Source organism: Calidris pugnax, unplaced genomic scaffold (assembly GCF_001431845.1).
Source record: "Calidris pugnax isolate Ruff unplaced genomic scaffold, ASM143184v1 scaffold178, whole genome shotgun sequence".
Taxonomy (NCBI): domain Eukaryota; kingdom Metazoa; phylum Chordata; class Aves; order Charadriiformes; family Scolopacidae; genus Calidris; species Calidris pugnax.
The window spans coordinates 4,057,537-4,066,790 of record NW_015090986.1 but is presented as its reverse complement, the minus strand read 5'-3'; the positions used below and the strand labels follow the sequence as shown (position 1 = coordinate 4,066,790).

Below are 9,254 nucleotides of genomic sequence, written 5' to 3'. Positions count from 1 at the left end.
CAAGTGCAGGGTCCTGCACCTGGGACATGGCAACCCCAGGCACAAATACAGGTTGGGTGGAGAATGGCTGGAGAGCAGCCCTGAGGAGAAGGACTTGGGAGTGCTTATGGACGAGAAGCTCAACATGAGCCGGCAGTGTGCGCTGGCAGCCCAGAGAGCCAACTGTGTCCTGGGCTGCATCAGGAGAAGCGTGGGCAGCAGGTCTTGGGAGGTGATTCTGCCCCTCTACTCTGCACTCGTGAGACCCCACCTGGAATACTGTGTCCAGCTTTGGAGTCCTCAACACAGAAAGGACATGGACCGGCTGGAACAGGTGCAGTGGAGGGCCACGAAGATGATCAGAGGGATGGAGCACCTCTCCTATGAAGACAGGCTGAGGGAGCTGGGATTGTTCAGCCTGGAGAAGAGAAGGCTCTGGGCAGACCTTATAGCGGCCTTTCAATATCTGAAGGGTGCCTATAGAAGAGCTGGGTAGGGACTCTTTGCCAGGAAGGGTAATGATAGGACAAGGGGAAACGGTTTTAAATTGGAAGAAAAAAGATTCAGATTAGATACCAGAAAGAAATTCTTTACTGTGAGGGTGGTGGGGCACTGAAACAGGGTGCCCAGGGAAGTTGTGGATGCCCCATCCCTGGAAGTGTTCAAGGCCAGGCTGGATGTGGCCTTGAGCAACCTGCTCTAGTGGGAGGTGTCCCTGCCCATGGCAGGGGGGTTGGAACTCGATGATCTTTGAGGTCCCTTCCAACCCTAACCATTCTATGATTCTATGATTCTATGATAATTAACCATATGGTGATTGTTTTTTCGTGTGTTAAAGGAAGCAATATTGTCTTATTTACAACTTTACCTACTTATGTTATTGATGTTCACAAGTGTATTTGTAACCAAGAGTTAAAAATTAGGTAGAAAATATAAAGAAATTCTTTTTTTTGGGGTGAAGTTTAAAGAATCCCACCCAAACTTATTGCATTCTAAACAAGTATTATTTTCTTCAGAATTCCTAATAGTAAGAAATATTATTGCTGTCTGTGCTGTAATAAACAGTCACCCATCCTAGTCCCACAAAGTTAGTAAGGCTAGACTTAAGACTAGATAATTGGTATTATGACCAAGAATAGAGCTTTCTGTAGAGAAAAGTAAATATATAAGTGATAGGCTGAACTAAGCATGACTATCAGCCACTTGAACGAAATAGTACAGGGTAGTTGGTGTAATAAAAAAATGTCTTGATTGTTATACTCATCAAAAAAATTAGAATAAAAACTTAAAATCTGCAATCTAGTCTCTTCCAAACTCAGTGAAATGTATTTCTGAATAAATACGCAAAACTCAGAAAAATAATGAAAAAGACATAACACCAGCTAAGAAGAAATTGGAACAAAAGGTGACCGCAGTTACTTGTAGAACCTAATTGTCATTACATGAAGAAAGATAATGTTGAAGTGATTTTCCCAGTAAATTTATGTATTGTGCAGAATGAATATGGCTGAAGACATCCACTTACTGAAGGTTCACTGGAATTGTAATAATTCAGGGTCACAAGAACAAATATACTATGAAGGCATTAAGTCAGGAACTCAAACTGAAACTATATACCTGGAGACAAATACGAGTACAAGAGGATGGTGCAGAACTAGCAGGCCAAAGATTTTTATAGCTGCTTAGTTAATCACAGGATTTACATGGTTTCATAACTCCACACTCCATTAATCAGAGAAGATTGCTAGTTTTGCGATCCAAGTATTGAACTGAATGCAGGCAGCATGCAATATGAGATCATCCAAGACCTCATTATCTAGAAAACTTAAAGCCCCATATGATTTCAACCTTTTAAAAAAAAAAATATTTTCCAGAATCTTAATCCAATCTTGTAGGCAATGAAGCTCTGGTAGTCAATATTCCAATAACAGAGCAAGTACATTATTACAATTCTCCCTGGAAAGGCTTGGAAAAGCAAGTTTTCTTTTGAAGTTATTTCACTAAGTTAATGAACCAGAGCAAAAGTTCTGTGAACAGCTAGAATGGCACAACATTGCAGAAGAGAAAGCCACTATGTGTAAGAGAAATTCAGAGAAAAAAAGCATTCATTTGAAATTAAGCTTTACTTCTGTGCTTTTCCATCTGTGGTTTTCTGACTGATGTGAGCAACCACATTCTACACCAAAAAAAAAAAAAAAGAATTGTAATACCTGGTCTGTATCAAGCTAAATCAAGACTAATATATATTCTGTAGAGACAAGGAAGGGAGAAAATGTTACTGACTTGTTGGGAAGACTTTCTGTTATTCATGGTAGTTTGATATGTTTACATAACAGAAGAAATTTTTGGATGTGTTACTTGACTTTCTACTTGATATTTCAGTGACTGTAATTCCTGTTGTGTAATGATACTCAGATTATGATCCTGCCTTCCTGTAGTATCTACTATGACACCTGTTAAGTGTCATTGCCAAGAGCTCTCCAACAGTAACTTCTTTCTTATAGGTCACTTTACCAGGGGATGTAGTATTATTTTCTTTATTTAGAAATGGTTTTGGAACCCTGTCATTTTTCTATTACACAGGGATTAGTGGGGTCAGTAAACAGAATGCTATAAAAAAAGGGTGATCTATCTCCTTCTTTGGTGGTAATTTCTCCTAAATTGTTTCTAACTCTGTAGTATTATGACCCAGATACCTCACTGAATGATAATCTGTACCATATGCCTGCTATGTTTCATGAAATTAATTTTGTAATACTGACTCCGATGGGTTTTGGGTATAAAGATGAAGAAAAGCCCATCAACTGACACATTTTAAAGACCAAAGAAACAAAAAATTCTTACCAGCCATAAAAATAAAAAAAATACAAAATCTGTAATTAGAATTTGAAATAGAACTGGGGCATCACAACAAAGAAAGTTATTCAGAAATTAGCAAAGTCCTCTTCAGGATGTTACATCACTTATTTGCCCTGCTATTCAAATGTCAAGCCTATCTTCTCAGGCTCATGAGAAGGAGCATTTTATAAAGTATGAGATGCATGTCTAGAAAGTTAAGTAAAAGCATAAAAATCCTAAAGACCCATTAAAATGCTCTGGAGAGCTATTATCAAGGGAAAACATGATATTGAGTCTAAACAACAATTTGAATTAAAGTGGTACGATCAAGTTTTAAAGATTACAAGATTAGTTCAGGTTTTATCACAAATATGAAATTCTAATTCCACAAATTTGCTTTTTTTCTTGAGCTTTTGAGAATTTTTCTGACATCATCACATGTCTGGTTAGATTGAGTCAGCAAGAGAGTACAAAGTTTTTTATTGGTCTCCTGTGGAGGTCGTCAATAGGAAAGAAGACAATATTATTCTGGTTTATTTAAATGTAAATATGAAGTGGCTTTCTTCAGAAGTTTGAACCTTCTGGAGACTATTTCTGCAAGGCACTGTTTTACAGAAGATAAAATTATGATCTTCTGTTGCAGAAGTCCAAAATATAGATTTGAAGAAGTTGTTGAGTATAATTTTTTGATTCATGACAACATTAAAAATAACTGTAGTCCAGATGACATGTGGAGTCCTGTGTGGAGATTTTATCTGGTCATTTAACAACAGATGCAGCCATTTTCTGTATATTCTAAATCCCTCCTAAAAAGTGTCAAATCAAGTGTTCCAGTTGTTGAAGTTTTGTCATCTGAAAACAAACACTATAAAAAGAGTTAAGTCTCCTCTTAATCTTTAGAAAACTATAAAGTCCCAGAGGAATGTAGTTTTCTGAACAAACTAATTTTGAAGGTTTTAAAGATGCAATTGGATATGGATCTTCTGGTATTGGTAGTGTCTAAGACTATAAAAAGAGAAGAGCTTAAATCCTACTTTCCATGCACTTTTTTTTGTTCTGTCCAGAACTTGCTCTGGCCTTACAAGTTTTTCTCATTCCTCTTCCAAAGAAGTACATAAAAATAAGACAGTAAGTTTCTTATGGAAACAATAAAGATTTTTGTTTATATGCTGCATAGTTCAAGAAATTTACAAGGGCTAACCAAATCTAAATCCTTTTGGAAATCTCTTGAAATTGTTTGGGATTTTTCATAAATAAATTTCACCACAATGCATATTTTATTAAAAATTATCTTTTATAATTTCAGTTTCCTGACCTGTGGTCCCTACTTTTCCAGACTTCCGACAATGTTTGGAAAGTGTCTAATATACATTGCCTGTAACAGCAACAACAGGATACAAAATAATATCAGAACTCATAGACTGTGAAGGAAACTTAAGAGAGCTACATATTGACAAAAAAAAATTAGTTTATTAGTTTTATCATTTAGTTGTTTTAAAAACTGGGATAAAACTTCAGGCAACTGACTTTTCAGGTGTATGTTTGAAATGTAGTTTTCATGTTTTTGGGTTTTTTTTACTTTCTTTGATCATCTGTAAATTGTATCACAGATTCTCCTAGCTCTCATTCTCTTCTATGGGAATTTCTCACTTTATGTAGTAAAGTTTCATCCAAAAATATTTTAATAAATTGCAAGGCTTTTTACTGCTAGAGGCTACATTAAAAAACAATAAATATATATTTATTTACTTTCTGTTTATAAAAGGAGAACTGTTTAGTTGATGTAATTTGTCTTCTTATCAAAGTTGTTAACTTTTTTTCTGTGAAATATTTGCTAAGCAAACTCAGATGTCCTTCTCTTTGCTTCAGTCTCTGAAAATCCTTTTCTTTCTCTCTTTTCTAACAGGAGTTGGAATTCACAAAGTTGAGGTAGGAAACTCATTTTATTACTGGGTAATTCAACTAGTTAACTCAAAGCCATGAACATTAAAGCTTGATAATATGATTCTTCTTATGATTTGTATCCAGAAGCTATTGACTATGGTAGTTTACTGTGGAGAATCACAGTCAGAACAAAATCTGCTTTCTACAATATAGAGAACTATTGTGGATTCTTCTTTTTAGTGGTGTGTTGCATGAAATGTTCATGTAAAATAATCAACTATGTTTCAAAGTTTCTGTGGAAAAGAAACTCTACTGATTAAAGTGTTTAACGTTTTGTAATTTAAATTCAGGACTAATGGGAATTTAAAAAAAAATGGAGTTCAGGTTGGTCACATGGCCTGTAATCAATCTCAAGAAATAACAGACTTTACTACTGGGCAGAGGTCTTCAGGTCCAACAAACCAGATCTCCCTTCCATTTGCACAGCACAGTCCAAAGAGCATCAAGGGATTTTGATATTCTCTGACTGTGGGGAGTATGTGGGAGCACTATACAAATATCTCAGACACAATTTATGCCTCTTCATAGAAATATGCATCTTAGGATATGCATCCTAAGAAAATTCTTTGTGTGGCAGTGTTTATTGGTGATACTGCTATTAGTGTCCTCTCTACCTTATATGAGGATCAGGTGACCACATCAGAGATCTTCACATGCGATAGTGAAATTCTAGCAGAAAAATCCCTGCATCTTAGTGTAGGTGCTTTTCTTCTAGGAAAAGCAAAAATTGCCTTCAGGTATTCCAGGGTAGGTAAAACTGCCCCCTATTTATTATGAACAACAGCTGCTTAGGTTCGGATATAAGTAAGGGATTTATTTATTTATTTGTTATTTAAGACCCTCAGGACAGGGCAGGGTTAGGTAATACACTACATTATGAAAATTAATGTTCCCATTTCTTATAGGATCAGGACCTGTGTTTGGGATAGAAATTAATTCATTAGAGCTGATGAAACATCATCATGTGATTTATATACATAATTATATAAAGGCATTTATTTCTATCTCTTGAATTCCTTACCCTTAGGCTTCTAAACATAATAAAAGTCATTAACTGATTCAAATAGCTATTTTTTTTCTTAATCCTGCAGGTATCATTAATGTTATCCTTCTCAAAAATACATTTACAGACACTCTGGGCAGGTGTGTGACTGAAAAAGGTCAAAGCAAAATACCAGCATACTTAACAAATATATTTTTGCACTCCGTCACAAAAATCCTTTTGGTTGCATAGCAACTGTCTTTTTAATTACTACTTGCAATCTAGATTTTAATAATTTAATTAGTATTTTTTCTTCATTAAATTGTTTCACCCAATAAGATTAATGAATTCAATTCTTTCCTTGTTTTTAAATGGTCTTATTTACCTCCTTTCATCGCCCTTCCAGCATCTTTGGCTATGCAGTACAGACTAAAAAATCTCATTAATTTCATATGAAAAACCACAGTCAAAAGTATTCAGCCTTATCCAATACAGAAAAATACATCATTTTAGGTAACCTTTGTAGCTGAAGTTGTTGGAGTTCAGGTAAGAATTAGTGAAGTCAGTGGGGCTTCATAAAACTGCCACATTAAAAATACAAGAAGAGGTTTGCAGGACTGGAACTAAAACTAAGGTTTTCACAGGCAAAAATTCAGAGTGATGTGGTATGTTTAGAGTGGCCTAATAGTAGAGGTAGGATTTCAAATGCTTTTGCAAAAAAAGTTTACCTCCTACTACTTAATCTTAGGTAACACGAATCATAGTCCCTTACAAAAAAATCCTCAGCTACTTATATTAAGCTGCTGCTGAGATGCTGAAGCCTAATAGGAACCAAGTAATGCAAGAACAACTATGCGAGGGGGAAGGAGACGGTAACTAAACAGCTGCAGAACCACAGACATATTTATCATAAAGAGCAATAGCTGCTTCATGATGAGAGTCAAAGCTCCCAATTGATCTAAGGAGATAACAGTTCTAGTAGGGAAGGTTTACATACTAAGCTGGTGAAAATACATGGTAGTAGACACCGAACAAGTCAACCTATATCTTCTTGATATGAGGCAAAGAGATAAAGGATTCTTAAGTAGTTTGCTTAGCAGTATTAGCATCTGTATTGGCAGGGAGAAAGAAATTTTCACTCAGCAGAAGTATCTAAATGATATCTGTTGGAAACTCTATATGTCTTCCTTCTGAGATACAACCTGTTTAAAACTTTAATTTTTAAACTTTTAAAAATTTATATTTTCAGTACCCATTTATGATTTGAAGAAGTATGCCTTTCTCTCATTTTTCACCAAAGGAAAATGTTTTTCTCAAACAGAACAATGTATAAGTGGCTTAATGAAAGTGTTTTGACATATTTAACATTTAAATTATTACCTACTGAAATATGAATATAGTCTGATGGGTAGGTTTGAAAATTGTTTCCATGTCCGAAACTAAACAGTTGTACTTTAAATGAATTCTGAGGGACTGAATTTGTACTGCAGAGTTTTCTACACTGTTTAAGGTATTAATCTAACATACCATTAATTATTTTTACATGTAAAATCTCTGCAATATTCGTGTCTTCCCCTTCACCTACACAGTCTTACACATGCACTTCCTGCTTTCACACCTACACTGAATGTTCATGGCAGTTTTGAGATTTTAAGATATTTTGCAGGTAGTGTGTTAAAACAGAACAGCCAAACAAGACAACCTTAGCCTTGTGGCTGAAAACTTTCATACCTCGCCTTAAAAAAACCCCTCCTTGGTTCATTATAACTCTCAATTTGACCTGTTTACCTAAATAAAGTTAATAGAGTACCTACCACAGGTTTTCTGCACTGATTGCATGTGAATTTGTGGATGTTAATATTCAAGGATATTAAAACAAAAATAAAAGAAATTAGATCCTTTCAAATAAATGATACTTTAATGGTTGGTCCCATAAAATAAAATAAACATTATAAAAAAATAAGGTCATAACAATCAGGAAGATGGATAAGTTGATACACCATTCTGCGTATGTCTGTTTAATAATATTATATTTCATTTCCCATGCTAAGAAAACAGCCATTACCCAAAGCAGCCATTCGTAAACAGCCATTGTGAACAGATTGCATCCTCGTTGGTGGTATGATAATTGAAATAAGTTTACTCGTCTTTTCTGAGGATATACCAGATGTATAAAGTACCTATTAATCAACTCACTCACTTTTGCAAACATCAGTTTCAATACCAATGGCTATCAAAGAATAAATAGAATGAGGGAAAATATCAGTGAATTAGCAAAATGACTCAGTGGTGTGTTGTATTGCTTGCAGTAAGGGAGGCAGAAGAAAAAGGAGTCTAGGGTAAAAGTATCACATATTTCAGGTTTTGTTTATGGTCACTCATTTCACTGTTTATACTTGACTGCTTTTGGATCTCTGTAATGCCTCTCTTATAACCCTGATTGAAAGCAATATTGTGGACAAGAAGAAGAAATCAGATGCCCATGAGTCTCTCATAGATACGTTTACTTTTCTTTTACTAAACACATTTTTAAATTACTATTTCTGTGTTTTTGCAATAGGCTACAAAGGCATCACCCGTCATAGAGTATGCTGAGCTAATATAGCTGGTTTTTTTCCTTCTTGGAGAGATTTAGCTTTTTCTATTATTATTGGGGGTGGGACTGTGTTTGTATTTATTTATTTATTTATTTCTTATTATATGCTTTAGGATCTAGGAGTTTGGTACTATCATAGAAACATCAAAGTACCAATGACAAGATGGAACAGTGGTGAATTCTAGATTCATCCCTGGGTATATCTTTGCTACTTCTGTTTGACTTTGGTTTTTATTTCGATGAGAGAGAAAAATCTCATGGAAATTTTTCCTGTTGTGATTGAAACAGATTCATCTCTTCTGAGTCATGCACTGTTTCTGTGTACTAAGGAACTGTACTTAGCTGGTAAAAGAAGTCATAAAATGAGAGTAGATGCATCTGCTGCAGTTACTTAGATAATGGTGGAAGCTGCAAAACTGTAAGATAACTTGCTACTCTTTAGAGCTGTAGGAAATATTCAGTGCACTGGCCTTTGGTTACAGATTGCACATACTTTGCATTGCTTGAACCACTAAGAGTAGTTTGGAATAGACAGTTCAATGGAGTCATCAGAGAACCTTTCTGAATCTAGCAGGCCAATTTAGGTTATGTCTTTTAACGCAGTGGTGCAGACCGATATGACTGGTTTGGCAAAGGGAGACATCCGATACTGAAGACTGTAGGCACTGAAAGGGGACTGACTTCAGACCAACTCGAGTCTGTTCTTGCATTGGTTGCATTCTTAGAGCACATCTTATGGTTATTTCTAGTGAAAGAATTCTAATTCCACCACCCTACTGAGTTCAACATGCAAAAGTATTGTTATGAAATATCAAAAAAAAGATGATTGCAGACGGGAACTTACTTTTACTTACTACTTTCATTAAAGACCAATGGATTAACAACATATAATTTCAGGCATGCAAGAATGTGAAA

The 9,254-nt window shown here is 35.2% G+C and overlaps 1 protein-coding gene across 1 annotated transcript in view; it reads left to right on the top strand.

The window, feature by feature from the left end:
- Positions 1 to 9,254, top strand: part of PTPRD (protein tyrosine phosphatase, receptor type, D) — a 1,328,567-nt gene that overhangs the window by 740,266 nt on the left and 579,047 nt on the right. The window contains exon 8 of the mRNA XM_014953943.1: positions 4,724 to 4,746. The gene's annotated coding sequence lies outside the window, so the exon portion shown is untranslated. The remainder of the gene's footprint in view (positions 1 to 4,723; positions 4,747 to 9,254) is intronic.